Source organism: Nicotiana tabacum, chromosome 8 (assembly GCF_000715075.1).
Source record: "Nicotiana tabacum cultivar K326 chromosome 8, ASM71507v2, whole genome shotgun sequence".
NCBI classification, from domain to species: Eukaryota; Viridiplantae; Streptophyta; class Magnoliopsida; order Solanales; family Solanaceae; genus Nicotiana; species Nicotiana tabacum.
Genome location: NC_134087.1, coordinates 19,421,069 through 19,446,456, shown reverse-complemented (window position 1 = coordinate 19,446,456; position 25,388 = coordinate 19,421,069).

Sequence of the window (25,388 nt, the reverse complement as noted above, 5' to 3'; positions counted from 1 at the left end):
CTCTGTTCCCTAAACATGTAAATCAAAGGTTAGATTTAGAAAACCAAACTAGTTTGGTCCCTTGTTATAATAGAAAGGATGAATAAGGGTTTTCCTAGTCTATGCAGGTAACATCCGCTTCTTGTGAGTGATACCTGGTCCTTTGTTAGTAGTCACTTTATTAGTAAACACTTTGTTTTTCTGAACAGACTGAACTCTGGCCTGGAAATTTTCTTTAAAATGCTCATTGTTCCCACAGTGGGTACATAGCCAGTTATCAGGGACAATGACATAGTTGTTGTGAGGGTTGTAAGGAGTTTTCTTCCTTTGGAACCCGATGCCCTGCCTGTTTCCACTATTGTTAAGATACATGATAGTGACATCATCTGAGGACCAGGTCCACTTTAGAGATTTCTCAAGATTAATTCTCAATTTCTCCAATTTAGTTTGAAGTTGCTGATTCTTCTCGAGTTTACTACATAGACTGGTTTTCACAACAGTTAATTCCTTTTCAAGCAAGATGTGTGTCTCACTAGCTACTTCATTCCCTTTCCCAAGACTCACATTCCTATGTTCTTTATTGAGTCCCTCAATAGTTTCCTCTAGATCGGTGCATATCACTAAAAGGTCATCCCTCTTTTCCCTAGTAGTTGCAATTTTTCCTTCTAAGGTGTGTTTCTCATTGCTAAGACCTTCTATTATTTCTTTTAAAACAACAACTACTACCATCAAGTCGTCTCTCTCATTTTCCACACTAGTTATTCTTTCATTCAAGGCTTCCTTTTCTTTTTCAAGATTAGCTATGATCTCATTTAGGTCGACTACACAGACCACCAGATCATCTCTAGATTTCTCGGCCTCTCCTAGTTCTATGGTCAGGATCTCCTTATCATTAACAAGGCTATAATAAGCATCAATTAGGACATTTGTTTACGACCTTAGCTTCTTAGAAGAGTAGGATTTCAGATTTCTCTGAATATCCCTGAAGTTTACCTCATCGTCTTCATCTTCTTCATCATCATCAGACTGAGCCATCAACGTAAACAGTGAATCATACTTCATTGCTTCCGTTTCTACTGCCATCATGGAACTATTTTCTGCATCTGGTTCCCTTTCGGATTCACTAGAGGCGTCTCCCTAAGCAGCAAGAGCTTGCTTAACAATATTGTCAGCAGGACTTTTTCGATTGAATCATTTGTCTGGAACCGAGTTACTTTTTGCTGCTTTGTCAGGATTTTGTTTGTATTGCTCCTATTTTGCGAGTGGAAAGTCTTTGATGAAATGCCCTGGCTTTCCACATCTGTGACAGAGATCGTTGTTCCTTGCTTTGCTTGAACTGCCCCACTTTGGTATACCACCATTTCTTCGAACCATCATTTGAAATCTCTTAGTAAGATAGGCCATGTCACTATCTTCATCACTTGAGTCACTGCTTTCAGTTTTGAGTACCAGGTTCTTTTCCTTCTTATGCACTCTTCTTTCACTATCTTTCTTTCTTTTCATCTCGTATGTCTTCAGATTACCAATCAACTCATCCATAGTCATTGTTTGTAGATCTTTACCTTCAGTAATGGCGTTTACCTTACTTTTCCCAAGAACCAGGTAGAACACTAAGGATTTTCCTTACAAGCTTGTTTCTGGGAATGACATCTCCAAGTAAATAAAGCTCATTTATGATGGAGGTGAATCTGGTGTGCATATCTTGTATAGACTCATCATCCTTCATCCTAAAGAGCTGATATTCCATGGTGATCATGTCGATCTTGGATTGTTTGACCTGAGTGGTTCCTTTATGTGCGGTTTGCAATACTTCCCATATTTCTTTGGCAGTGTCACAAGATGAGACTCTGTTGTACTCATCAGGTCCTATGCCACACATCAAGATTTTCTTGGCACGATGGTTCTTTTCTATAACTTTCCTGTCAATGTCGTTGTACACTTTTCTGCCTTTCGACACCATTGGTCCTATTTTTTCAAGCTTCTTCATAGGGGCATGTGGACCATCAAAAATGATGTCCCACATTTCTGAATCTTTTGCCATCATAAAATCATGCATGCGGGTCTTCCACCAGCCATAGTACTGTCCATTGAATCTAGGAGGTCTATAGGTTGATTGTCCTTCCTCAAAGTTGGATGGAGCAACCATTGAGATCCTTTATAGGTGTTAACCTTTTAGAAAGAACCTGCTCTGATACCAATTGTTAGTTTGTATGAGTTCACAAAACTATAGAGTACCTGGTCCTATATGAGATGATGCTAAGGATGCTATAGAAACTGAAAGTAAAGAAGACAAAGGATTTTTGCGTGAAAAAATCCCACACAAGGGGATCAAAAACCACGACCTACTCTTGTAGGCTTTTACTTCACTAACTTGTAATCTCCCTATTACAAGCCACTTTGCAATAACCCTATTACAAAGACTTCAACTAACTTGTGATGCTCTCACCACAAGACACTTTATAACTATCCAGTTACAAAAGCTTTAAACTTATGACTATTCCTAGTCACAACATAAACTCGGAAGTTTACGGATTTTTGATTTTTTCCTAAGACAAAGTTTCTAAGAAAGCAAACTAGGAAATACAATGAAGAGCAAATAACATGATTACAACTCAACTACGGATGTACATAAACTCGTTAAGAAACTGATCCTTAGTGGAGTTGTCTTCTTGTTCTTGATACACCAGTGACTTCAATGCCGGATGAACACTGTTATACTTGAGAGAATATCACTAAATGCACAAAAATGTTGTGCTTTGTACCAGGTTGTTATATCACAATAGATAGTGATGTCAATTTTTGGTACACGCTTCTTCCCAATGAGAAGTGACTGTTGTACTGTCTGCACAACCACTTCTGTGCAGTTGCATTCCAACTGGATAGTCGACTTGTACTTCTGTCAGAGAACACTATCGGACCAGGTCCTGGTTGTGTTCCTCGTTTGTATCAGTTGCGAGACGGTGCCGTATAGTTGACTTGTACTTATGTCAGAGAACCCTAAGGGACCAGGTCCCTGTTGTGTTCCTCTTTATAATGATTGTGGACAGTCACTGACTTGTACTTGTGTCGGAGAACACTAAGGGACCAGGTCACTAGGTCCCTGTTGTGTTCCTCCCTATGGTCGTTCATTCATTTGTTGATTTTTAGACTTGGACCAGGTCAGTTGAAATGTATAACATGTGGGCCAGGTTCTCTATCTGATTCTTCACAATAAGTTTGTTAGATCATCAAAATATAAGAAGCATAAGGCAAAGACATTGAAAACCCATCATAAACGATACTCCCAAAAATATTTTTATTAATTTGTACACAAAGGTAACATAAATACAAATGTATTCACCTCATCATCTTTCACATTGTATAAATCTTCATTAGTATTTTCAACCACTCACAACAACAATGTTTCCTTGGATCTTTGGCCATTCACAAGATTCTTTATTCATGGCACGATAGCCGTATTTCATATTCCACGCTTTCATAGATCATCATCATAAATATCAACCTATATAATATATTAGAAATCACAACTTTAAGTTCATTAGAAATGAATGCTTTAAACACAATAGATTTCTTTTCAAGAAATTGAGTAAAATAATTGGTGATCGAAGCGCAAGTTAAAATCATAAACAAGTAACACGTCATTTTTTCTTGAAATATTTTTCCCCAAAAAGGGCAATACACAATTTCAATTCATGAACACGTAAGAGCTCAAAACACATTGGAAATACTTGCAAATCATATCAATAGTTAAAACAACCACATTTGGGCATGACTTGAGTACATAAGCTTTTAGGTAATTCTATTTTCGAAGTCATTTTAAAACAGTTGAATCAAAGCTTATTTCTTAGCCTTTTTCACATCATCTAATTTCATTGAAACCACTAGCCACAAGTATAACTTTCATTCTTGGCACGGTGGCCACACTCTATATCCCAAATTCACTTATTTTATTTTCTAGCAACTTTATAGATTATCAACAATAAAACATTTTCAATCAAGGCTTTAGATACACATATGAGCAATTAAGAGTCTTAAGCTTATCGAGTTTTTCTCACACAATTTGGCATACTAGCTTTCATTTGAAACACGACTCAAAGACATAGAATTTTAATACACTACCCATACTTTGTGTGAGCACGTGATTTTTGCTCTATGAGAACTACTCCCAAAAATTCAAAATAAACTGGTTTTGTGTTGTTTGTGATTTATTTATATTTTGTCTGTGCATGTTTATTTCTACTTTAATTTAGAAAAATACAAAATATGTGTTGCATGTGAATTTAGGGTTTAATTTTACAATTTAGGAATTAATTAAACAATCAAGTTTGTTTTACAAATGGAAAAATCACAAAAAATATGTACTTTGCATTTTTAGCATTTAATGTCCAAATTGTGTTATTGTCTTTGTATTTAATTTTGGGTGATAATTATTATCAAGGGTTAATTAGTATCCTTTAAAGTTGATTTTGGGTTTTGGTAATTAAAAATCAAAAAAGAAAATAAAAGAAAAGAAGGAACAAGAGAAGAAGGGTTAAAATCGGATTGGGCCAGTCTAAAAGAAAAAAGTTCAGGCCCAAATGTCACCCCCTAAGTCAGCCCATACCCGCCCCAAATCCAGTCCACCTGCGACCAGCCCAGAATGACATCGTTTGGGCATTGTGAATCTGGACCGTCAATCTCATACGATCAAATAGTCCAGTCCGTCTCCAGATATACCCAAACGACGTCGTATCTGGGCAATAAATCCAAGCCATTGATTTGTTTTGATCTAACGGTCCCAGGCTTCCCCCACAACCCGGTCCATTTCAAACCGGGTTGACCCAGTTTCGAGGAATGGCCAAACGTACCGTTTCCTTTAAGTGAAATGATTCAGGCCATTGATCGTGCTTGATCCAATAGCTAGGATTCAACCACCCCCTCCGTATATAAATCCAACCCCTCACCTCACACCCCCCTAAACCATACCCCTGTTCATCGTCTCTTTCAGAGACAAACCAAACAACCCTCCAAACCATAGCCGCCCTGAAACCCCTTCGCCTAAAAGTCGGCGGCAACAACGCCGATGACCATGAAACTAACACCCCTAGAGCACCTAACCACACTCTCCACAAATCCCTTACCTGTTTTGCTCGAATCAGACTGTAGCTTCTCGAATCTTCAATTGAAGATTCAAGCAAACTTGAAACCCATACCAACCAGTCCCAAACTCACACAAAGGCACCCCCTGACCACCCTCCTTACGGATCTGTTAACCGTTAGCCTCGAATCAGCCTGTAGTTTCTCGAATCTTCAATCGAAGATTCGAGCAGAACCTAGATCTACCCCAACCAGTCCCAAACTTATGCCAGACATCTCCCTGACCTCCCTCGTCACCAAACCACCGTTGGTTTAGTTCGAATCAGACTAGAACCGTTCGAACCCCAAATCGAACCCCTAAGAACCCTAGAAAACAAAGGTTGAAGTTTGTCCGAAGAAAAGGAATTTGGGTGTCCAGTGGACCTTAGTCGAAGTGTTCTCAGTTGAGAACACTCGATTAAGGTCCGTTCAACCTCAAAAAGGTACGAGTCAGAGTCCAAGTCAGGATCGTCTAGTCTCCGAGTTCCTGAGGTATTTTCCTTTTCCTGTCTGTTCCATTTTTTGTGTTTGTTTATTCTGTTTACTTTAGTGTAGCTTTATTGATTTTTCAATTTTTGTCAATTGGTTCTGCCCTTCTCCATCAGACCTTTTATTTGGTCCAATTTTGTCATTGCTTCTGTTTGTTGTCGATTGTTATATATTATAATTTGTGTAATCGATTGAATAAGTGTCATCGATTAGTCTGGTATGCCTAAATATTAGATTAGCATGACAATAGTCTAATTTGTGGTTCATTTTTGTTTGTTTCCGTTCTGCCTCATTTGTGTTCTAAAGTTTGTATTAAAATGAGCCCGTTGGTATATTTGAATTTAGAACTGAGCTTGTTGGTATATTCAGTTCATTGAACTGAATTTATTGGTCATTTGTTATCCTGAATCTATCAATCCCCTTAAGGCTCTTATGGTTGTTTTCTCTTTTGTATCCCAATCTGACTAAGGCATATGCTCATCTAGTTGATTTCAGTTCATCTGTTGCTGAGCTAAATGTGATTGGTTCCCCAACATAGTTAGTTCAATATGTGCTGCCCTGAACCCTTGGGCTTCATTTTTATGCCATTTGATTTACTAACTGATCTGAATTGGTTATAGCTGTTGTAGTTTGTTGGGTTCAGCTTAGTTAGTTGGTAGGTTTGAATAGGTTAGAGTTGCAAGGTTCAATGCAGAGTAAAAAGGGTTGGGTAGGACAGTAATTTCAGGGGCTTTTAGGAGGGTAATTTGGAGCATTGGAAAGTTTTAAAATGGCTAGTTTAAGTGGGCTGTCAGTAAAACACTTAAGTACCAATAAACTAATGCATTTGTTTAGTGCTAATAGGGAACAAGACATAGTGGTAGGGGGAGGTTTAAAGGAAATGGATTAAGAATAGGTGCCCATACCTGTTTGAGAAATTAAATAAGGGAAGGACAAGGGTAGTGGGGAAGAAGTGAGTTAAAAGAGAACAAAACATGTAGTAGTGGTAAAGGAATATCATGGGCAAAAAATCTGATAAGGCAGAGGGGGCAGGTCTGTTTTGCATATAAATAGAGTCATTTAAGACAGATTTGAGGGAGGATTCTGAAAATCTGAAAGAGAGTGCTGGAGAGTTTAAAAAGAGAAAACAAAAAAGAAAAGATCCTGTTTCATTGCATCTGTAGGAGTAACTCGAATTCTGGACAGTGAATCCGATTCCCTTTGATTGCTTAAGTGGTTCAGTGGTCTACTGGTTCAGTTTCGGGTTTAATATACGCTTGGTTGAGTTTGGTTTGTGGGGATATTGGTTGCTGCTGTTTGGTCTTTTACATACTTTCTGGGCTGTGTCGATAGCTATTTGGAACTCCCAACTGCTTGTTGTTGAATTGCTGTTCTATTGCTGCTCGTATTACTGTTGTTGCTGATCTCTCTTCTACTTTATTTCTGTTCCAATTCCAGGTACACTTTTCGAATCGCCTTGATGTAGCTCCTTGAAGTTGAAAAAATGGAAATATTCACAGATTTGTGTTCATTTGTAGGCTGCCTATTGTTTACAATTGGATGAATTGTTAGTTAATTGTACCTAGTCAATATTGATTATGAGTTTTGTATTATGTGAATAGTGGATACACACGGATTGTAATTAAGAGCTACTGAACTGCTATGCTCATGTTGACATGCAGTTAGTTTACAAATCTGAGCTGCTAGGTTGTCAGTTTGCTTTACCATAACAATTAGTACTAGATGAAGTTATTTGAACTCTTGATTTGTTCTGCTATAAGTGATTCATGTCAAAGTGGGCAACTAGTTAGGGACAATAATTTAATTAGAAACAGAAGCATCAGAATGTTCGAATGTGCGCTGGTTTGTTTTGGGACTACTTGAATTCATGGTTATCTAGCAACCGCTTTAGTATAGATAGTGCTCACTTTAGTATAGCACTATTCTGTTAAAAAATCAAATTCAGAAACATGATTGGGGTTGCAAATGTATGATGGGTCATCAAGTTTGATTTCGAGTTTAACCTAATATCAGTAGGCATCAACAGTTTAGGCTAGCAATATCAGTAGGCATCATCAGTAACTTGTTTAAAATAAGCAGGCACCATTAGCACTGACTAAACAAATTGGTCATGATAATTGGATATGAATAAATAGTTAATTTGAACGAGCATACATCATAGTATTTTATTACTATTTGGCAAACACACTCTGGAGAGTTGGAGTAATTGTGGGGTACAAATGCTTATCCCGCAATCTTTTCGGCCTGATCCTGTTCATTTGAACTAGGCTAGTCCTAGGCCCACTTTGGGCCACTGAAAATTCACGGTTGGCCTGCATGAACTTTATGGCTTGGGCTCTTTGGGCCCAAGACTGATATGGCACGTTAGCACTTAAGGATGGACTGGGCTTTTAAGTTAGGTAGTGGATTCAAATTAAAAGGTTCGTCCTTTCGTTTGGATCCGGACTTGAACTTGAGGCCCGATTTTGTAATATTAATTAATTAGGACTTTTTCTTTTCTTTTTTTTAGAGACAAATAAAGTTGAAAATTATAGATTGCTTTAGGTTTGCCCTTTTAAAATAAAAATGAGATGAGCCTCGCCAAATAAAGCACCTAGATTGCGGGGCTCTCGATATTTGTATATATTAAAATACTTAGATTCTGGGATAGGCCGTTTAGTGAGTTTCACGGCCATTTCCCAAAATAAAAACGCGTTAGTCTCTTTAGGCGCGTACTTTAAATAATATTACCTTCTTAAATCCGGGTGCACATTTATGCGACCCAAATCCAAATCTCAACGAAGTCAAAATATGTCGATAATTACGGGTACATTGATTGTGACGTGGTTCGAGATGTATTTTCACGATGTTGCAATTCTCGTTAAAAAATAATAAATAAAAGCGGTAAATAGTTAAAATTTATACATAGGTTCAACATGTATTAAAATCAGATAAACAAGTCGAATATGACAGTTGAGCGACCGTGCTAGAACCACGGAACTCGGGAATGCCTAACACCTTCTCCCGGGTTAACAGAATTCCTTACTCGGATTTCTGGTTCGCGGACCGTAATACAGAGTCAATCTTTTCCTCGATTCGGGATTCAACCGGTGACTTGGGACACCATAAATCTCCCAAGTGGAGACTCTGAATCTTTAAATAAACGAATCCCGTTTTGATTATCCTTTAATTGGAAAAACTCCCTTTACATATACCCTTTTTCGGGGTGTAGGTGAAAAAAGGAGGTGTGACAGCTCTGGCGACTCTGCTGGGGATTGAACCCAGAACCTCTGGTTCAGGGTTCAGAATTCGAGCTTAGATAATTTGTTATATTTGGCTTTGTTTATTATCTGATTTATACATGTTTGGGCCTAATGTGCTAAATGCTGCTTTTACCGCTTTGATATTATCTGAACTGTATATAAACTGTGCCGAAACCCTTCTCTTCTTACCTCCGGGGATGTGCTTGCTGGTTGAGACTCCCTATTCTGTTAGTGTCATACCTTGAAATAAGAAAGAGGCCGGACAAGTTACAAAGCCGGACGATCTCGCAGGTCCCCGGTACGTAGCCCCCTCCTCGACTCGAGTTGTTCGCTCGGGTACACAATCTAGAACAAATACCCAGGTTGCAAACCTAGAATAACTCAGCTTCATGTCGGATCCCTAGTAGGAACGTTCATTTGCGTCATGTGCTTTTGACTTTGGAGGCTCAACACAAGGGTTGGGTCTGTCTAGGACAGGTGCCAAAACGACAAAAGACCATCCTGATGCATCCAACTTGCTACCTGTGCATTTGTTTGCTTCGGACTTGCATGCTGACCGGCTTTTGAATACTTTGAGGAAAGAGAGATAGAGATGGTTAATCGCCTGTTTTGAAAAAATCAATAGCGTCGAAACTCTGTCAAATTTTTGAGAAAATGGAAAAAGGGGGGTTTTGTTTATGAAAAATGGTTTTATTTGCCATTGAAAAGAGTCTTGTTTTCAAAAGAAGTTTGTTTTATCTAGCCGAACTATGCCGGTTTGATTCTCACAGGGTGCGGGATACGTAGGCAACCCTCATCGGGTCCAACCTCCCCTTTTACAAAAATAGCCAAAAATGTCAAAGTTTAATTAAATAAGTCGGGTGATGCCGTTTTTTGGCAAGAATAGCCGAATGTTCCCGAAAGGGACGCTGGAAGGCTGACTTTGCATAAACGGCCACTTTTAGTCATTTTTGAATTTTTGACCGGTTGACTCACCCAGCTTTAAAATCTTTGTTCCCGAAGTGCTGAAAAGCCGTGTGCGGAACCAGATCTTCCTTTCAATCTGTGGAAAATTAAAAAAATAGTCAATTTGTTGAGTCAAATAAATTTTATTTCTTAATCACCTTAATAAATGTGAAGGATGAGCACGATGCAAAATGAACCTTTTTCAATGACTAAAATCCCTTTCAAGTTGCGGCTATGGTGGGATGATTTAGGTGGTGAAGGGCAAGAAGAGGTCATGAAATATCTAAAAGGTCTTACGGGTTTATTGTAAATCCAGCCTCGGGGGGATATCATAAGAGCTTTGGTCACCTGCTGGGACCCGGCACACAAGGTCTTCCACTTCTCCGATTTTGAACTCACTCCGACTTTGGAGGAAATAGCCGGGTACATCGGAAATGCTGAAGTTCCATTGAGGCAAAAATACATGGGTGCTCCGAGAGCTGTCGCTGTGCATCGGTTTTTAGATTCGTTAAAATTACCCAGGACGGTCCATAAACCAGATCTGGCCGCAGGATTTTGTAATCCAAGTTTCATATATGATAGATACGGTCATGTCGGAGGATTCAACAACCCGGGTAACAAGTTATGCAGTAAAAGTAACCGTCAGAAATGGGACGAGCATAGACGAGTGGCTTTTATGATAACCTTTTTGGGCCTTTTTGTATTTCCAAGGAAAGACGGAAACATTGATTTGAAAATAGCCGGGGTCGTCAGTACCTTGCTCATTCAAGATAAAAGCACTCTTGCGCCTATGATAGTATCTGATGTCTTCCGAGCTCTCACAGCCTGCAAAGCCAGAGGGAGCTTTTTCGAGGGGTGTAACTTGTTGCTACAAATATGGATGACTGAGCATCTCTGCCACCGTTCCCAGCTCTTGAAATATGGCTCCTCGAAGAAAACTTGCATAGAAGAGTTCTACACAAGAATCAAGGGGGTCAGTCTACCCGAGGGAGTTACGACATGGACATCATTCTTTCGGACCCTCACCGCCAGCCAAATACAGTGGACACTAGGATGGTTGCCCGTTGACGAGGTCATCCATATGCCGGCAGCTAGGACCCACTTTCTATTGATGGGGCTCAAGAGAATTCAGCCTTACGCGCCATATCGGGTTTTGAGACAACTCGGGAGATGCCAAACAGTGCCACATGAGGAAGATCTTAGTGCTCAAGTAATTGAGATTAGCTCTGACGGACAGTTTCCTGAAGCAAGAGTCCATCATATCTGGAGTGAATGCCAATATTTAAAAATAGATACTTGCGTGCGGGATCGGGCCAAAAGCGAAGTGGCACCAGGATACCTTGCTTGGTACAAGAGAGAACTTGAGCACGAAAGACCGGCTAAAAGACCCCATCTCCAGGAGTTCGTCAAGGCGTCGCAAGAACAGTGGGATTGGTTGGCTAAAGAAGAGAGTTATAGGGCAGAAATAGGTCAGCTAAAGCAACATATTAAAAACCTGGGATTTGAAAATAGTTTGCAAGTTGACACCGATCAGGGAGAAAAGAACAAATTGGCCCAAGAAAATGAGGCGCTGAAAGCCCAAATCTGACAAATGAGGATAGATGCTGACAACCAACAAAGGAGTCGATCGGATGAGTGATTAATAAAAGGATTGAAAAAAGAAATCAGTGAGTGCCGGAATGATTTGAAGCAATCTGAGGGTACCATAGCACAACTCCAGGCGCAATGGGCAAGAAGAACCAAAGAGCACAAACAGTACTTACAGAAGGCGAGGAAGGATTATGAAAAGATCATTGCCGGTTTAAAAAGGAAGGTGACCACCCTAGAGACCAAGGCGTCTAAACAAGCCAAGGCTTTTGAAACCGAAAGTAAACACTGCTATAATCTAATGGCCTCAATGGAAGATGAAATACAGCAATTACAGAAACAACATCTGCATGACTCTCAGGTTTTGAAGGCTAGAGGGGATCAGATAGAACGCCTACTCCTAGAGAAAAAACGAACCAGGGACAAGATTCTGACTATTGCTCATGCTATTACCAGGAAATGCCGGGTGTGTGAAAACATGACCCGCACTACTTTCTTCTCGGCGGTGATGATATTTGTGAAGCAAATCATGTATGAATTGGAACACCTGGAAAAGGACCTTACACCTAAACCCGCGGCGAGGCCGAATGACGCCCCGCGGGCGCCCAAATTCAAAACTCTAATGTGTTCATAGTTCGAATCTGCATTTTTCTTGTTCCTTAGAGTCTGTTGTCTGTTAGAGTCTGTTTTTCTTTCGCATCAGAGTCTGTACGAAGTTATTGAGTTCGTACTAGGTCTAGTTTCGAGTCTGTTATTTTCCTTTCCAAAAGCGTCTGGTTTGTATTATCCCCGAGCGAACCTGTGTTCCAAGCTCAGGACAACCAGTATTATCCCCCGGAGCTCACCTTCAAAACGCCCGAAGCCTATCCATATGATCCACATCCTGACCTACCGGAGAAAGCAGAAAAACCGACCAGAAATCCTGAACAGGAAGAGATGTTCAGAAAAATGAAAAGCATAGAGCAATCCTTCAGGGATATGAGAGGTCTAGGAGGTTAGGTAAGCGTGGATTACAAAGATCTATGTTTATTCTCGAATGTACAACTACCGGCAGGGTTTAAAATGCCCAAGTTCGACTTGTACAATGGACATGGCGATCCGGTGGCTCATCTGAGAGGTTTTTGTAGCAAGATGAGGGGAGCGGGCGGAAGAGATGAATTACTGATGGCGTATTTCAGCCAAAGTTTGAGTGGATTGGCGCTAGAATGGTACACCAGGCAAGATCATAACAGGTGGTACACCTGGGACGATTTGGCCCAAGCATTTGCTTGTCACTTTCAATATAATCTTGAGATTATTCCAGACCGACTGTCCCTGACCAAACTGGAAAAGAAGCACAGTGAAAGTTTTAGAGAGTATGGGTTCTGGTGGAGGGAGCAAGCGGCAAGGGTAGATCCCCCAATGAAAGAGAGCGAGATGGTTGATTACTTTTTGCAGGCTCTGGAGCCAACTTACTTTGGTCATTTGGTGTCCGCAATTGGCAAATCTTTTAATGAGGTTGTAAAAATGGGAGGCATGGTCGAGGAGGGGCTTAAGTACACCAAAATCATGAGCTATTCAGCGATCAAGACAACCACTCAGGCCATCCAAAGCGGCACTGGGGTGTACTTGGGAAGAAGAAGAAAGAAGATGTCACGACTGTTGAGTTCGGAGCCTGGTTCAGATCTAGAGGTCCGTCACCCTACTATAGCAACCACGACCCTACTACCAAAATTACCCCCATACTCCATATAGCCCTCCACAATATTACTACCCATCGCCAGATCCCCATTTTTCCGTCCATCATGCACAAACCTATACCCAAACTCTGGCACACTCACAATGGCGTGCGCCATCCCCACAAAATTCCTACCCAGCTCCACAAAAAACATATCCACCCCCAAGGGCCTACAAAAATCCCCCTGGGACAGGTTTTCGACCAAACCCAGCCCTCAAGAATGAGAGGTCACAGAAGCAAAAGACTTTCACTCCACTGGGGGAATCATATACCAGTCTTTTCCACAGATTGAGGCAGTTGGGCATGCTGAATCCAATTGAGCCTAAAATGCCAAATCCTCCCCCTAGAAATCTTGACCACTCGGTGAGTTGTGAGTACTGTTTAGAGGCCCCAGGACACGATACTAAGAAATGTTGGAAGCTGAAAACAGCTGTGCAAGAGCTTATCGACACTTATCGGATCGAGGTTCAAGCACCAAAAGCACCAAATATTAATCAGAATCCACTGCCAGCTCACCATGAGACACACATGATTGAGTTGATACACAAAGAGGGGGAGCCCAGGAAACCCTCACAGACGGTAATGATGATCTGTTCCAGCAAAATCGGCTCAAAGGAAAAAGTAACCAGTGGGAAATCAGCGGTCCAGTTAAGAGGGGTAGATAATAAGCCAACTGTGGTAGCCGAGAGAGGGTCGTCGAGCTTTGTTGTAGTGAAACCCGAGAAAGCTAAAGTGTAGTGCCAGGGGTGGCAAGTAAACCTGTTATGATCGTGAAGGGTGCTCGTACAGAGCCGGTCATTATAAAACCGGTAACTCAGCTTCCAGTGATCAACAGCAAGGCTGTTCCTTGGAATTATGAATGGGTGACGGTGATTTACAAAGGTGAAGAAGTCAAAGGAGAAGTGTGTGAAGCCCAGGGCCTAACTCGTTCGGGAAGGTGTTTTGCTCCCTCAGAGTTAAGAAGGGCCAATCCTGTAGCAACAAAGAATCCAGTTACCGAGGAAGAGGCGGAAGAATTTTTAAAGAAAATGAAGGCGCAAGATTACTCCATTGTGGAGCAGTTGAGAAAGAACCCGACACATATCTCATTGTTATCCTTGTTGATCCATTCAGATGAGCATCGCCGGATATTGATGAAAATTCTGAACGAAGCCCATGTTCCGGATAAGATCTCTGTGAACAATATGGAGAAAATAGCAAACAAGATTTTTGAGGTCAACAGGGTCATTTTTTCAGACGATGAGTTGCCCGTGGAGGGTACAGAACATAATAGGGCCCTCTATTTGACTGTGAAGTGTGAATACTCGGTAGTCACTCGAGTACTAATTGATAATGGTTCCAGTGCCAATATCTGTCCTTTGACCACCTTGAACAAACTGAAGGTCGATGGTGACAGAATTCACAAGAACAACATCTATGTTCGAGGGTTTGATGGTGGTGGTACAGACACAGTGGGTGACATCATACTTGAATTAACAATTGGTCCAATCGAGTTCAGCATGGAGTTTCAAATGTTAGACGTGGCAGTGTCATATAATCTTCTGTTGGGGCGACCCTGGATCCACGCCGCCAATGCAGTGCCTTCTACATTACATCAGATGGTCAAATTCGAGTGGGATAGGCAAGAGATTGTAGTACATGGGGAAGACAATACAAGCACCGTAAATGATGCCATCGTACCCTTCATAGAGACGGACGATGACAAGGGGCCGTGGGTTTACCAGGTTTTCGATACGGCTTCAGTGAACAAAGTTCCCGAGGGTGAAAGCATCCCACTTCCCAAAATAGCAGCTGCAACTGTCATGGTAGCCTCGGAGATGTTGAAAAACGGGTTTGTGCCAGGCAAAAGTTTAGGGGCTGATCTTTAGGGTATTGTTCAACCGGTTTCTTTGCCCAAAAATCTGGATACCTTTGGGCTAGGGTTCAAGCCTATAGTGGAGGATGTGAGACGGGCCCGCAAGTTGAAGAAAAGAGTCTAGGTCCTTCCCAAGCCAATCCCGCGCCTGTCCAGATCTTTTGTCAGGCCGAGCATCAAAAAGCAATTCATGTCCAAGGTTACAGGGCCATTGATTGGTGCAGATGGAGACTTAAATAAACATTTTAAAAGATTATTCACCGAAATCAACATGGTAGAAGTTGGGGAGGGGTCCAGCAAGGCGGATGTGCAGTTTGTGGGGCCAAAGGCAAAAATCAACAATTGGATGACTACTCCTTTTTCCATTCGGAAGGAGTCTTGGTAGTTGGCTCTGATTTTCCTTCCCGTTTACTAGATTATTCCAGGGTTGTAATCCAGATTTCTTTTATTTTGTTCAGTTCATCGAAGTGTGAACCTTGTTATCCCGTAATTCAATAAAATAAAAAAAGTTTCTTCTTCATTCCTTATTTTATTTTAATTTTGTTTTTCTTCTTTTCTTTTTCTGTACAGTTCTCTTTATACTGGTCTTAGTGACATGGCGTGCATAAGGAGTTCTCAGCCCAGTCTTAAAAATCAATCTGATTCCGAAATGATAGTTCAAGAAGTAGATTGCGATTACGAATCAGAATATGATGATGAGGATGTAGATTTCAAAGAAATTAGTAAGGAGTTAATTTACTTCGAAGAAAAACCAAATCTAATTTGAATGACACAGAAGCCGTCAATTTAGGGGACACAGACAACGTCCAAGAGACTAAAATAAGTGTCTACCTCGAGCCAAAAATTCGGGAGGAGTTAATCAAAGCACTCATTGAGTACAAAGATGTTTTTGCATGGTCATATGATGACATGCCAGGTTTAAGCACTGATTTGGTGGTCTACAAATTGCCCACTGATCCAGCGTTCCCACCCGTCAAGCAAAAGTTGAGGAAATTCAAAACTGATATGAGTGTGAAGATTAAAGAAGAGGTTACCAAACAATTGGATGCAAAGGTTATCCGGGTCACCCGATATCCCGTTTGGTTGGCTAATGTTGTGCCTGTGCCAAAGAAGGATGGCAAGATCAGAGTATGCGTCGATTACCGCAATCTCAACAAAGCAAGTCCGAAGGATAACTTCCCACTACCCAATATCCACATTCTGATTGACAATTGTGCCAAGCGCGAGATTGGATCTTTTGTGGATTTCTATGCCGGGTATCATCAGATTCTAATGGATAAAGAAGATGCAAAAAAGGCGGCATTCATTACGCCTTGGGGAACTTATTGCTACCAGGTAATGCCATTTGGTTTGAAGAATGCTGGGGCAACTTATATGAGGGCAATGACTACTGTGTTTCATGATATGATACACAAGGAGATTGAAGTATATGTAGATGATGTGATCATAAAATCAAAGCATCAGGCCGACCACGTCGAGGATTTGAGGAAATTCTTCCAGAGGCTTCGCAGGTACAACCTCAAGCTTAACCCCGCCAAATGTGTATTTGGTGTTCCATCCGGAAAGCTGTTAGGATTCATAGTCCGTCGGCGAGGCATCGAGTTGGACCCATCAAAGATCAAAGCCATACAAGATTTGCCCCCTCCGAGGAACAAGACTGAAGTGATGAGTCTATTAGGAAGGCTGAACTACATCAGCAGGTTTATTGCTCAGCTCACGACAACTTGTGAGCCTATTTTCAAGTTGTTGAGGAAGGACGCTGCGATCAAGTGGACTGATGAGTGTCAAGAAGTGTTTGACAAGATAAAAGGTTACTTGACAAACCCACCTGTGCTGGTTCCGCCAGAACCAGGGAGACCTTTGATTCTTTACTTGACAGTCTTGGAAAATTCATTTGGATGTGTACTGGGGCAGCATGACATCACCGGCAGGAAGGAGCAAGCCATCTATTATCTTAGCAAGAAGTTCACAACTTATGAGGTTAAGTACACTCACCTGGAAAGGACATGTTGCGCCTTAACTTGGGTGGCACAGAAGTTGAAACATTATTTGTCATCCTACACTACTTACCTCATTTCACCCTTGGATCCATTGAAGTATATCTTTCAAAAGCCTAAGCCGAAAGGCAGACTTGCAAAATGGCAGATTTTGCTCATAGAGTTTGACATAATCTATGTGACTCGAACTACGATGAAAGCCCAGGCATTGGCCGATCATTTGGCCGAGAACCCGGTCGATGAAGAGTATGAGCCACTGAGGACTTATTCTCCTGATGAAGAGGTGATGCATGTTGATGCACTAGAACAGGCCGAAAAACCAAACTGAAAACTTTTCTTTGATGGGGCTGCTAACATGAAAGGAGTCGGAATAGGAGCTGTGCTTATTTCTGGAATAGGGCATCACTATCCTGTTACAGCTCAACTTCGTTTTTATTGTACCAACAATATGGCAGAGTACGAAGCATGCATTTTGGGTTTAAGGTTAGATACGAACATGGATGTCCAGGAAGTCTTGGTCTTGGGAGACTCGGACCTTTTGGTACATCAAATTCAAGGAGAATGGGAAACGCGAGATCTGAAGCTCATACCATACCAACAATGCTTACATGATCTTTGCTAACGGTTTAGATCAGTGGAGTTCAGGCATATTCCAAGGGTCCATAATGAGGTCGCTGATGCTTTGGCTACCCTAGCATCAATGTTGCACCATCCGGACAAAGCTTATGTCGACCCTTTGCATATTCAAGTCCGAGATCAACATGCTTATTGTAACATGATTGAAGAAGAACTGGATGGCGAACCGTGGTTCCATGATATCAAGGAATACATCAGAATGGGGATATACCCAGTGCAAGCCACGGGGGATCAAAAGAGAACAATTCGACGGTTGGCAAGTGGATTTTTCTTGAGTGAAGGAGTTTTGTATAAAAGAACACCAGACTTGGGATTGTTAAGATGCATAGATGCTAGACAAGCTACGTCTGTCATGTCCGAAGTACATTCAGGAGTCTGCGGACCACATATGAGCGGATATGTGTTGGCAAAGAAAATTCTCCGAGCAGGTTATTATTGGCTCACCATGGAGCGAGATTGTATTAGTTTTGTGCGCAAATGTCATCAGTGCCAGATACACGGAGATTTGATTCATTCTCCACCATCGAAATTGCACACAATGTCAGCGCCATGGCCCTTAGTCGCTTGGGGCATGGATATCATTGGACCAATTGAGCCAACAACATCCAACGGGCATAGGTTCATTCTCGTAGCCATTGATTATTTCACCAAATAGGTTGAGGCCAAAACTTTCAAATCTGTGACTAAGAAAGCAGTGGTCGATTTTGTTCACTCACATATCATCTATCAATTTGGAATCCCAAAGGTGATCATCACAGATAACGGTGCTAATCTTAACAGCAATTTGATGAAAAAGGTATGTCAATAGTTTAAGATTACACACCGCAATTCCACCCCATATCGTCCTAAGGCGAATGGAGCGGTTGAGGCAGCCAACAAAAACATAAAGAAGATACTTCGGAAGATGGTAGAAGGTTCGAGGAAATTGCATGAAAAATTACCATTTGCATTGTTGGGTTATCGCACCATTGTCCGTACTTCAGTAGGGGCAACTCCTTACTTGTTGGTATATGGAACTGAAGCCGTAATACCTGCAGAAGTTGAAATCCCGTCCCTTCGGATTGTCGCTGAGGCTGGGATTGATGACGATGAATGAGTCAAAGCCCGATTGGAGCAGTTGAGCTTGATTGATGAAAAAATATTGGCAGCAGTATGCCATGGCCAACTGTATCAAAGGAGAATGGCAAGAGCCTACAACAAGAAGGTGCACCCCAGAAAATTTGAAGTAGGGCAGCAGGTGTTGAAACGAATCCTGCCACATCAGGCAGAAGCAAAAGGCAAGTTCGTCCTGAATTGGCAAGGGCCATTCATTGTAACCAGAGTGTTGTCCAATGGCACTTTGTGTTTAACAGATATCGAAAGGAAATGTGTCGACATGGCTATCAATTCTGACGCAGTTAAGAGATATTATGTATGATTTCATTTGATTGTACTTGTTGTTTATTTGTACTTGGCATTTATCGGAGAAATGAAATGACGGAGGCAATTCTTTCTTCTATCCAAACACTTTAACCTTTGCTTCCCCTTTTGAGCCTTATTTATTCTTTCATACCCCTCTTTTGGAATCAGTAATGAAAATGAAAGAAAAAGAGAAGAGAAAAATAATAAAGACAAAAAGAAAAGTCACAAGAAAAACAAAGGAATTGGGAACTACGTTTGACCTGATTCCTCAAAGAGGATACGTAGGCGCCTCACGGCTCGGTCATAGTATAACAAAAAAACAAAAAAACCCCAAGCAAGAAAAACTGGGGCAGAAGTTGTGTTTATAATTTTGGGAAAGAAAGTTGATTCCAAAAGTTGTAATGTTTTACCCATCAAAATTATTTTGAACCTTTTACCCTTTTTCTTTTAGCCATACACAAAAACCCATATTGGTGTCCAAAAAAGACCTCCCGATCAGTATCCGAGAAGTGCCAAGTCATGAAAATGGAAGTCGGGAATAACACTCTGATACCCAGCAGAGAGGAGGATCATAAGCTGGAAATGAATTGGTAGCTGAAAGAATCCCCAGCAGAGAAAGTCATATCGGTAACACTCCGATCCCCAGCTGGAAAAAATAAAATAAAATGAGAGAGTCTTATCGGTGAAAACCTCCACAGGCACCATAAGGCGACGTAAGTTGAGAGAAATAAAATGAGAGAGTCTTATCGGTGAAAACCTTCACAGGCACCATAAGGCGATGGGAGTTGAGAGAAAGGAGAGAGTCTTAGTAGTGAAAACCCCTCGAAGGGCACTATGAGGCGACAAGACAAGATTGGCAGAAAGGATCCGCATTTGGCAAAGAGTTGAGTGCCTGTTTATCCCCAACAAGATGAGGCCGTCCGAAAGGTTGATTGATACAAGTGGACTGGGTTGATTAATCCGGAATGCACGACATGATCGTTGGGATCGGTTATATCATTCAGATAAGTTCTTTTCTTTCCTTTTCTCCAGCATTTGTTTAGAAAGATTTCTTCTTTTTCTATCTTTTGAAATCATCACTTTTTTATTTTTTGGTCTAAAGACTTTATCTCCCCAGCAGTTTGTTTTTGAAAAGGATTTTCAGAGCTTATTACCAGTTGCCCAGATGGTGCAAAAACACAATGTGGATATGACGGGCCAAAGATAAGGCGACAAAGCGAAAAGAAGTTTGTCGCAAGACCAAATGATGAATGGGTCTAGATTCCAAGAGGACCGAATTTCCAGGGGAAGTTGGAGAAAAATAGAAAAAACGACAGTTGAAAAGTTATGGATCAAATTCCAAGAGGATCCCCAGCAGATTTGTGAGATGCAGGAACAACTCCGACAGATTATCGACCAAGTTCCGCGGTGGTCGGACAACACAGAGCGGGGAAGAAATAGAAAAGAAAAACCATCCCTGGCAGGAATATCATCCCCAGCAAGTTTTGTAATAAAGCGCAAAGTAGGGAAAGGAAAAAGGGAAAAACCATCCCCAGCAGGAGTGGCACGACCACTCACCACGTTTTAAACTAACAAATTTTTCTTTGATTTGAAGCAGGGAAAGGAAATGTTATTGACAGCGGGAAGACATGGCCACAAAGAAGATTATCAAACTGGGGCAGAAAATTTTCTCTCATTGCGAAAATTTTCTTGAAATCAGATAGCCACTTGGGGGAAGATGGAAGATAACACAAGTTTTGAAGGAAGTGGAATCCCCAGCAGTTTACGGGAGAAGGCAATACAAGTTTTAAAGAAAGCAATATTGGAAGAAGCAAGATAACCCAAATTTTAAGGGTAGCGGTCTTTGAATCAGTATCATCCCCACCATTGTTAAAAGGAGGAAAGTAACTAGTCTTAAAGAAGGAAGATAATTCCCCAGCAGTGTTATCCCCGGCAGGTTTCAGAGAAGTGAAAGCACCAGCTTTAAAGGAAGTAGTCTTTGAACAAGGAAAATAACATATTTGTGAATAAAATATTGGTGTTATCCCCAGCAGTTTTCAGAGGAATAAAACACCAGTTTTGAGGGAAGCAGTTCTGAAAGAGGATAATTCAAGTTAGAAGGAAAATGGTTCAGGAGGCAGGAAGGAACAACAACAATAAAATGCATTGTCTAAGAAGTTGTTAAAGTCAGGAACCCGCCTAGAGAATAGAGGTGTTATCTTTAAGAAGTTATTGAAGTCAGGAGCCTCCTGGAAAACGGAGGTGTTATAATTTTAAGAAGCTGTTGAAGTCAGGAGCCCGCCTGGAGAATGGAGGTATTACATTTTAAGTCATAATTGAAGTCAGGAACCCGCCTGTAGAACGGAGGTTGTTATGTTTCAAGTTGAAGGAGTCAGGAGCCCGCCTGGAGAATAGAGGTGTTATCTTTAAGGAGTGGTTGAAGTCAGGAGCCCGCCTGGAGAATAGAGGTGTTATTGTTAAATTTTAAGTTGGAGTCAGGAGCCCGCCTGGAGAATAGAGGTATTATATTTTTAAGAAGTTGTTGAAGTCAGGAGCCCGCCTGGAGAATAGAGGTGTTGTATTTTTAAGAAATTGTTGAAGTCAGGAGCCCGCCTGGAGAATAGAGGTGTTATATTTTTAAGAAGTTGTTGAAGTCAGGAGCCCGCCTGGAGAATGGAGGTGTTATATTTTAAAGTTTATTGAAGTCAGGAGCCCGCCTGGAGAACGGAGGTGTTATAATTTTAAGAAGCTGTTGAAGTCAGGAGCTCGCCTGGAGAATGGAGGTATTGCATTTTAAGTCATAATTGAAGTCAGGAACCCGCCTGTAGAACGGAGGTTGTTATGTTTCAAGTTGAAGGAGTCAGGAGCCCGCCTGGAGAATAGAGGTGTTATCTTTAAGAAGTGGTTGAAGTCAGGAGCCCGCCTAGAGAATAGAGGTGTTATATGTTTAAGAAGTTGTTGAAGTCAGGAGCCCGCCTGGAGAATAGAGGTGTTATATTTTTAAGAAGTTGTTGAAGTTAGGAGCCCACCTGGAGAATAGAGGTGTTATCTTTAAGAAGCGGTTGAAGTCAGGAGCCCGCCTGGAGAATAGAGGTGTTATCTTTAAGAAGTTATTGAAGTCAGGAGCCGCCTGGAGAATGGAGGTGTTATATTTTAAGAAGTAATTGTTGTTGAAGTCAGTAAAGCAGAGGAATACAACAAAAAATCCCCAGCGGGAAACAACAAAAAATCCCCAGCAGAGGAAGGCAGTTCAAGATTCAAAGGAAAAATAATGCGAAGGTCACAAGAAGGAAATAAGCAGTCCGAGATCGGCAATCAAGGAAGAATACAAGACAAATTAGAAGTAAAGAAATACCAGAGGAAACACAAGGCAACAAGGCAGCAACAGTCACATGACCAAGTTTGAGAATAAATCTTTGTAATTCATAGATCATAGCTTAGTATAACTTCTTTATCTTTCATCAAGGTGTAATAAGGAGGTCAGTAAGCGGTAACATCAGCAGCAACAGCAGTAACAACAAAAAGGCAGTCCCATGGTACAAAAGCTTCCCGAACTACATTAACCTGATTCCCTTCTAGCCAGGGATATGTAGGAAACCTTTGAAGCAAAGGTTCGGTTAAATCTTTTCAAAAATGCTTCACACGGAGCATTCCAACGGGCAAAAATCATTCGTATCCACTCACTTTATCTTTGCACGAAAACTCTTTGTGTTTTCGGACAAAGAGGGGCAGCTGTGAGCACGTGATTTTTGTTCTATGAGAACTACTCCCAAAAATTCAAAATAAACTGGTTTTGTGTTGTTTGTGATTTATTTGTATTTTGTCTGTGCATGTTTATTTCTACTTTAATTAAGAAAAATACAAAATATGTGTTGCATGTGCATTTAGGGTTTAATTTTACAATTTAGGAATTAATTAACCAATCAAGTTTGTTTTACAAATGGAAAAATCACAAAAAATATGTACTTTGCATTTTTAGCATTTAATGTCCAAATTGTGTGATTGTCTTTGTATTTAATTTTGGGTGATAATTATTATCAAGGGTTAATTAGTATCCTTTAAAGTTGATTTTGAGTTTTGGTAATTAAAAATCAAAAAAGAAAATAAAAGAAAAGAAGGAACAAGAGAAGAAGGGTTAAAATCGGATTGGGCCAGTCTAAAAGGAAAAAGTTCAGGCCCAAATGTCACCCCCCAAGTCAGCCCATACCCGCCCCAAATCCAGTCCACCTGCGATCAGCCCAGAACAACATCGTTTGGGCATTGTGAATCTGGACCGTCAATCTCATACGATCAAACGGTCCAGTCCGTCTCCAGATATACCCAAACGACGTCGTATCTGGCCAATAAATCCAAGCCATTGATTTGTTTTGATCTAACGGTCCCAGGCTTCCCCCACAACTCGGTCCATTTCAACCCGGGTCAACTCAGTCTCGAGGAATGGCCAAATGTCACTGTTTCCTTTAAGTGAAATGATCCAGGCCATTGATCGTGCTTGATCCAACGGCCAGGATTCAACCACCCCCTCCGTATATAAATCCAACCCCTCACCTCGCACCCCCCTAAACCATACCCCTGTTCATCGTCTCTTTCAGAGACAAACCAAACAACCTTCCAAACCCTAGCCACCCTAAAACCCCTTCGCCTGAAAGCCGACGGCAACAGCGTCGATGACCATGAAACTAACACCCCTAGAGCACCTAACCACCCTCTCCACAAATCCCTTACCCGTTTTGCTCAAATCAGACTGTAGCTTCTCGAATCTTCAATCGAAGATTCGAGCAAACTTGAAACCCACACCAACCAGTCCCAAACTCACACCAAGGCGCCCCCTGACCACCCTCGTTACAGATCTGTTAACCGTTAGCCTCGAATCAGCCTGTAGTTTCTCGAATCTTCAATCGAAGATTCGAGCAGAACCTAGATCTACCCCAACCAATCCCAAATGTATGCCAGATATCTCCCTGACCTCCCTCGTCACCAAACCACCGTTGGTTTGGTTCGAATCAGACCAGAACCGTTCGAACCCCAAATCAAACCCCCAAGAACCCTAGAAAACCAAAGGTTGAAGTTTGTCCGAAGAAAAGGAATTTGGGTGTCCAGTGGACCTTAGTCGAAGTGTTCTCAGTTGAGAACACTCGATTAAGGTCCGTTCGACCTCAAAAAGGTTCGAGTCAGAGTCCAAGTCAGGATCGTCTAGTCTCCGAGTTCCTGAGGTATTTTCCTTTTCCTGTCTGTTCCATTTTTTGTGTTTGTTTATTCTGTTTACTTTAGTGTAGCTTTATTGATTTTTCAATTTTTGTCGATTGGTTTTGCCCTTCTCCATCAGACCTTTTATTTGGTCCAATTTTGTCATTGTTTCTGTTTGTTGTCGATTGTTATATGTTATAATTTGTGTAATCGATTGAGTAAGTGTCGTCGATTAGTCTGGTATGCCTAAATATTAGATTAGCATGACAATAGTCTAATTTGTGGTTCATTTTTGTTTGTTTCCCTTCTACCTCGTTTGTGTTCTAAAGTTTGTATTAAAATGAGCCCGTTGGTATATTTGAATTTAGAACTGAGCCTGTTGGTATATTCAGTTCATTGAACTGAATTTATTGGTCATTTGTTATCCTGAATCTGTCAATCCCCTTAAGGCTCTTATGGATGTTTTCTCTTTTGTATCCCAATCTGACTAAGGCATATGCTCGTCTAGTTGATTTCAGTTCATCTGTTGCTGAGCTAAATGTGATTGGTTCCCCAACATAGTTAGTTCAATATGTGCTGCCCTGAACCCTTGGGCTTCATTTTAATGCCATTTGATTTACTAATTGACCTGAATTGGTTATAGCTGTTGTAGTTTGTTGGGTTCAGCTTAGTTAGTTGGTAGGTTTGAATAGGTTAGAGTTGAAAGGTTCAATGCAGAGTAAAAAGGTTTGGGTAGGACAATAATTTCAGGGGCTTTTAGGAGGGTAATTTGGGGCATTGGAAAGTTTTAAAATGGCTAGTTTAAGTGGGCTGTCAGTAAAACACTTAAGTACCGATAAACTAATGCATTTGTTTAGTGCTAATGGGGAATAAGACATAGTGGTAGGGGGAGGTTTAAAGGAAATGGATTAAGAATAGGTGCTCATACCTATTTGAGAAATTAAATAAGGGAAGGACAAGGGTAGTGGGGAAGAAGTGAGTTAAAAGAGAACAAAACATGTAGTAGTGGTAGAGGAATATCATGGGCAGAAAATCTGATAAGGCAGAGGGGGCAGGTCTGTTTTGCATATAAATAGAGTCATTTAAGACAGATTTGAGGGAGGATTCTGAAAATCTGAAAGAGAGTACTGGAGAGTTTAAAATGAGAAAAAAAAGATCCTGTTTCATTGCATTTGTAGGAGTAACTCGAATTTTGGACAGTGAATCCGATTCCCTTTGATTGCTTAAGTGGTTCAGTGGTCTACTGGTCCAGTTTCGGG